Consider the following 7,375-nt stretch of genomic DNA (forward strand, 5'->3'; position numbering starts at 1 on the left):
CACTTTTTTGACAATCCACAACATTCCAATAGATGAAAAGGTTAAGAGCCAAAAAGTTTTTACCTACAACCCGTACACTGTTTTATCTTAAGAATTGCGGCTACGATGTGGACAATCCAAGCAAGTTTGTCTTCAATCACAGCGCGGTCGTTGTTATCACTAACCTGTAATCTTGCCCTTTCCTATTCCAGTCATTTGAAAACAGTAAACAAATCAATCTCAAACAAACCAATGACAAACAAACCAGTCACTAACGTAAATGGAACGAAACGAAACGGAACGGAACGAAACAGAACGAAACGATTACCTTTGCAAGAGTTGATTTTGTTTCCAAGATGATAAGTCACCTTCTTTTACAGAGTAGATTTCGTTTGTCTTCGATTTCGTTTCTCTTTGATTTCGTTTCCTTCAGAAGTTTTAGGGTTGACAGAGGTTGAGAGATTTGGAGGTTTTCAGAAATTTTAGGGTTGAGGAAGGATGTGCGCGGGGCTAAGAAAGGAATACACGCAGGAGTGACAAATTACATTACAAAATCTGGAAAACGAAACACAAAGAGAGGTGTATTGCCCTAAACGACGACGGTTGCTTAAAACCGCCCCAGGAACCGTCGCTAACTGGTGGTGAGGGTGAAAATCGCGTGCTTTATATGGTGGTATGGTGGCGGCGGTTGACGAAAACCGCCCCAGGAACCGCCGCAATGTCGTGGTGAGGGCGGTTATTTCAGAACCGTCGCAGGCCACGTGTCGCAAACTTCAAAAATTCTTATAGTGTATGTATGCTATTATTTGTGTAAATAACTTTTCTATAAAATTCCTTAAATGACAAGATCTTCATATCAACTGTTTTATTTAGAACAGTAGTTTTCGTAAATTGAGTATTCTTGTCCATAAAGTGGTTAAAGGAGGTGGAGTACAGCAGCATAATTTAGGCAAAGATAACAATAGAAAGAAATTTGAATGTCAATACTATATTTTTTAACAACTTTTTGCGATGTTGTAATAGCCATATAGCTAATCCTATTTATTGGAAAACGTAATCGTATGTTGTTATTGTTGTAGTTGAATTGAATCATTAAAGTGGTAAATTCAAATAATAAATTATTTGTTTTCATGATTAAATTGGATATATTTTGCTTGCAGCTATAGATATTAATTTTTTAAGTCAGATTAATATAATTATAATGAGTGACAAAATTTTATATATATATAACATAGATCCAATAAAATAAATTAAAATATATAATCACATAAATCATATGTATAAATTTTATCTTAAAATTAACAAAAATTATTTAGTATAATATTGACATGCAATTATATAATAAAATCCAATTTTAAATTTATGCAAAAAAATAATTTCTCAATAAGTAATAGTTAATGTATCTTTTTTGTTCCTTGGTAAATTACTTGAGATAGATATGAAGTGTGGTGTTTAATTAATAAAAATAAAACTAACACTTAAGGAGAGCCAATGATAAAAGGGGCGATATATATGACCAATTAGAATTGCAGTGGTGATCTAATATTTTTAGAGAGTTATAATAAATGACTCTATTGGATTAGTATAAAACTTGTTCATGCTCTATATGTTACATACCAAAATTAAAACAAGTTATGAAAATGGTTTCCTTTTTGTTACCAATGTTGTTCCTTGGTGCTCTTATACTTGTTCCACAAGGGCTTGCTGATTTTGACTTTGTAAATATAAGTCAAGAATATCGATGAGAAAATCTTCAATTTTAAAACCTGAAATCTCGAAGACACTAAATCTCGAAGACATAAATGGACCAAATTACAATCTCAATCTCATTAATTGGAAAATCATTCCCATACACAAGCCGTTCAAGCACAAGCTGCCCACCACAAGCCCCCCCAGCCCCCCCCCCCCCAGCCTATTCCAAAACCTACTAAACAAGAGCCTATTATTCCAGAACCTACTAGCCCCCCAGATGTGAAGCAACAAATTTACAATCTCTAAAATCTCACATCCATTTCTAAATAATTTTTACCATATTAATTACATAATTGATCCACCAATGCTTTGTTTTGTACAAATGTATGCATAAGTTCAGAGCACCATATATGTGGCATGAGAGATAAATTATGCCCTTTCTCAAAATTTATCAATAAATAGCTAATGGCCTATTGTGTTCAAAACATTTATTATTATTATTATTATTATTATTATTATTATTATTATTATTATTATTATTATTATTATTATTATTATTATTAATTTTATTATCATTATTTTACTTGTGCAAAAGAGGGGAATGGATCTCAAATGACACGAGGGGATAGGATAATCTAGACCTTGAATAAAAAATGAGTTGGAGACGTTTTTAATATAAAAATAGGAGAAAACAAAGGAGTTAATTATTTGTATTTAAATACTAAAGGTCTTTTATAATTTAAATGATAGTTAGTTGTGTGTATGCGCAATGTAGTTCTTCATATATACTAAGTTAATCAAAATATAAATATTATTTCCTCCATTTTATGAAGAGTATTTTGCATAAAAAAATTATTTTCATTTTAATGTCACTTTTGCAGAAATACTACTCTCTCTAATTAATATTATATACACCACATTCAAGTCATATATTCTACTAAGCATTTATGATAAGAATATTTTGAAAAAAATATTATTTACTTTTTTTCATTAATGGTTAATTAGACTCGTGTTCAATATGTGATTCTTGTCTCGTATCGAAACCGTTTTTGCATTTGTGTTTGCTTTAGTATTTGATTTTTGTTTTTAAATTTGGATTATGATTCATGTTTGGCTTCTAATTCACGCTTGGTTACTCTATTCACATTTGGCTTTTGATTCGTGTTTGGTTTCTTCAATCTAGTTTGCATTTAGTTTATGGATGTCGTCGTCGGTTTCTTGTTGTCGAGTCGTCGGTTATTTTTTATTTTTATTTTAGAAGAGATGATAAATTTTCCCATAATTAACTCACACAACTATGAGGTCTCAGGTTTGAACCTGAGACAATACATACAACCTAACGTTATCAGCATTTTCCAGTTGAGCTAGGGTTTAAGGATCTCGTTGGTCTTTTTATCATATTTACGTTAAAAGTTTTTAAAAATATGGAAATCGATCAATTCATGGAAGGTGGTTCCTCCCAAGAAATAATTTTATGAGTTCTCCTATGCTTCTCATGATGATTTGCAAAAGTGTTTGAACAACTGAAATTTCGAATATGAAACTACGTCTTCTTCTCGTCTTCTAATGGACACAATTATAGCGCACCTTTTAAAGCGCTTAATAAATACAAGCGTTGTTGTATAATACACGTAAAAGTAACGGAGGGTACAACAATGCTTTTTTGACAAGCGTTGTGGAAGAAACGCTGTTGTAGGGTCAAATAGGGTCACACTGCGCTTATACATAATTTTTACTAGGCATTTACAGCGCTTTCTCAAAAGCGCGGTAAATTGAAGGCCCTCACATAATGTTTTACAGCGCTTTTGGAGCGCTTTAAACACAAGCGTTGTAAAATATAGCGTTCCCACCTTATGTTACATAGCTTTTAAAGCGCTTTTTTGACAAGCGCTGTAAAAGCCTTGCGCTTTCACATAATTAAAGGACCTATTAGAGCGCTTATTACACAAGCGCTGTAAAATCATTCACTTTAAATAAAAATCATTTACTTTAAATAAATAAAAATAAATTTAAAACAAATTTATGTACCCTCATCTCCTCTACTCTGGGAACCCTCCTCTCCTCTACGTAATGTGCGGCCATCTACTGCTCCTCCTTTATAAAAAATTGGATACCTTGTCTCAGGTACTGTATTTATTAATTTGTTGTGTTCACATAAACAAATAAATTGTTACATAATAAATCATATAAAATCTTTTCTTTTTTGAAATTTGTTGACCTGTTCTGTTTTGAAATCAAACTTGGACCTTGGTTTCCATTTTCCAATATTAGATATGTGTACTATATATTGGTATAATGTTATCAGTAGCTTATTAATTGTGTAACTGCATTTATATATGTTATATAATATGGATCAGAAATGGATGTTTGCCAATCGATTGTCAAAAGAGTATGAAAATGGAGTGAAGGAGTTTGTTGAGTTTGCAGTGAAGAATGCAAAAGACCCAAATAAAGTCGTTTGTCCTTGTTTAAAATGTTGTTTTGGAAAACGCGTTAGAGAAGATGAATTGGAAGGACATTTAGTATGGCACGGAATTGATCAAAGCTATACATGTTGGATAAGACATGGTGAGAAAAAAAAAGGAAACATTAATTTTGAGAATGGTTCGACATATTCTTCAATTGATTTCGACACAGATACATATGAGCCGGACCGAGTTGAGGAGATTGCAAAAGCAGTTGAAGAAGATCTTCGGGATTGTCCTAAAATGTTTGAGAGTTTGTTGAGTGATGCGGACCTACGAGGCTAAACGGATTTTGTGTTCTATTGGAATGAGTTACGAAAGGATTCATGCGTGTCCTAACGATTGCATTTTATTTCGAAACGAATATGAACTACTTAAGGCGTGTCCGAAATGCAATGTCTCTCGATATAAGAAGAAAGAATCTACTCCAGCAAAAGTCGTGTGGTATTTTCCTATGATACCAAGATTTAGGCGCATGTATCGCAGTGAAGAAGATTCAAAACACTTGACATGGCATGCAGATGAAAGAATTAGAGATGGAAAGTTTAGACACCCTACAGATTCTCCACAATGGGCAAAAATTGATCACGAGTATCCTGAATTTAGGATAGAGTCAAGAAATCCACGACTTGCACTTTCTATTGATCAAATGAATCCACATGGTCTTCAAAGCACCTCAAACAGCACGTGGCCTGTGATTTTGTTGAGTTATAACCTACCTCCATGGTTATGTATGAAGCGTACGTTTATGATGTTGTCTTTGTTAATTTCTGGACCCAAACAACCGGAGAATGATATCGACGTATACTTGACTCCTTTAATTGAAGATTTAAAAAATATGTGGGAGACAGGTGTGGAAGTTTATGATGAGTATAAGAAAGAATGATTCAATTTGAGGGCTATGTTGTTCGGCACAATTAATGATTTTCCAGCATATGGTAATTTATCAGGATATAGCATTAAAGGTCAGTGTGCATGTCCTATATGTGAAGAGAGTACAAATTGGATGCGGTTGAAACATTGTAAGAAGAATGTATTTCTTGGACATCGTAGATTTTTACCTTATAGTCATCAGTATCGTGGGTGGAGAAATGCATTCAATGGAAAATCAGAGAAAGGTAAAGCTCCTTTAGCACCGACTGGATACCAAATACTTAAAAAAGTACAAGGTTTGACCAACAAATTTGGCAAACCTTTTGCGGGAGAGCTGGTCAAAACTGAGTGGAAGAAAAAATCAATTTTCTTTGAATTGCCATATTGTAAGTCATTGTATATAATACATTTCCTTGATGTGATGCATATTGAGAAAAAAATGTATTTGATAGTGTTATTGGTACGTTACTCAATGTTCTAGGAAAGTCTAAAGATGACATTTCAATGGAAAATCAGAGGAAGGTAAAGCTCCTTTAGCACCGACTGGATATCAAATACTTGAAAAAGTACAAGGTTTGACCAATAAATTTGGCAAACCTTTTGCGGGAGAGCTGGTGAAAACTGGGTGGAAGAAAAAGTCAATTTTCTTTGAATTGCCATATTGGAAGTCATTGTATGTAAGACATTTCCTCGATGTGATGCATATTGAAAAAAATGTATTTGAAAGTGTTATTGGTACGTTACTCAATGTTCCAGGAAAGTCTAAAGATGACATTAATGCAAGATTGGACTTGGTCGATATGGGAATAAGAAATGAATTCGGTCCCGTAAAGAAAGGAAATCGCATATATCTACCTCCAGTCGCTCATACTCTATCTAAAAAGGAAAAAATTGTTTTATCTAAATTTCTACACGAAGTTAAAGTTCCAGAAGGATACTCTTCAAACATTAAAAATTTAGTTTGTATGAAAGACCTCAAGTTAAAAGGTTTGAAGACCCATGATTGTCATATTCTAATGGAGCATTTGCTACCAATAGGTATACGTTCCATTTTACCTGAAAAAGTTCGACTAGCCTTAACTAGATTATGTTTCTTCTTCAGGGAAATTTGTAGTAAAGTGATCGACCCTCAGAAATTACCGACATTGCAGAGGGAAATTGTTGTTACTTTGTGTGAGCTTGAAATGTATTTCCCACCATCGTTTTTTGATATAATGGTTCACCTTACTGTTCATCTGGTTAAGGAGACACAACTTTGTGGGCCAGCTTATATGAGATGGATGTATCCGATAGAACGATATATGAAAATATTAAAAGGGTACGTAAAAAGTAGAAGTCGACCAGAAGGTTGTATTGCTGAACGATACATTGTTGAAGAGGCTGCTGAATTTTGTACTGAATATCTGTCCAATGTTGAATCCATAGGGCTTCCCATGTCTCGTCATTCGGGAAGACTATCAGGAGAAGGGATAACTGGAAGGAGACTACTGACTATATCAAGGACAGAATGGGAGCAGGCACAATTGTATGTTCTGCACAATGATGATGAGGTTCAACCGTATGTTACAATACACATTGATCAGTTATCTCGTTTGAACATGAATAGGAATCAAAATTGGATAACTCGAGAGCACAATCGAAGTTTTGTAACATGGTTAAAAAATCACATAATGTCAAAATTTGATATAGACCCCGGATCAATTTCAAATAGATTGAGGTGGCTAGCAAATGGTCCGAGCTTACATGTCTTTTCTTACACTGGTTATGTTATTAACGGCTACACATTTTATACCAAAGAACAAGATGATCAGACCACTATGCAAAATAGTGGAGTCACTCTCGTAGCTGAAGCGATGCATGTCTCAAGTGCAAAAGACAAAAACCCAATATATGCAAATCTATCATATTTTGGGGTTATCGAGCGCATATGGGAGTTAGACTACACAATGTTTCGTGTTCCCATATTTGGTTGCAAGTGGGTCGATAATAATAATTTATAACATGGTTAAATAATCACATAAAGTCAAAGTTTGATATAGACCCCATATCAATTTCACAGAGATTTAGGTGGCTAGCAAATGGTCTGAGTTTACATGTCTTTTCTTACACCGTATATGTAATTAACAGCTACACATCTTATACCAAAGAACAAGATGATCAAACCACTATGCAAAATAGCGGAGTCACTCTCGTAGCTGAAGCGATGCATGTCTCAAGTGCAGAAGACAAAAACCCAATATATGCAAATCTATCATATTTTTGGGTTATTGAGCGCATACGGGAGTTAGACTACACAATGTTTCGTGTTCCCATATTTGGTTGCAAGTGGGTCGATAATAATAATGGCGTTCGGATTGATGAGTCAG

The 7,375-nt window shown here is 34.0% G+C and overlaps 1 long non-coding RNA gene across 1 annotated transcript in view; it reads right to left on the minus strand.

Moving 5' to 3' along the window:
* Nucleotides 1-864, minus strand: part of LOC113788217 (uncharacterized) — a 1,364-nt gene extending 500 nt beyond the window's left edge. Inside the window, exons 1-2 of the long non-coding RNA XR_003474716.2 lie at nt 308-864; nt 77-182 (exon numbers count right to left, since the gene is read on the minus strand). This is a non-coding gene — a long non-coding RNA (uncharacterized lncRNA). The remainder of the gene's footprint in view (nt 1-76; nt 183-307) is intronic.
* Nucleotides 865-7,375: the final 6,511 nt, after the last annotated feature.

This window comes from Cicer arietinum, chromosome 5 (genome assembly GCF_000331145.2).
Source record: "Cicer arietinum cultivar CDC Frontier isolate Library 1 chromosome 5, Cicar.CDCFrontier_v2.0, whole genome shotgun sequence".
NCBI classification, from domain to species: Eukaryota; Viridiplantae; Streptophyta; class Magnoliopsida; order Fabales; family Fabaceae; genus Cicer; species Cicer arietinum.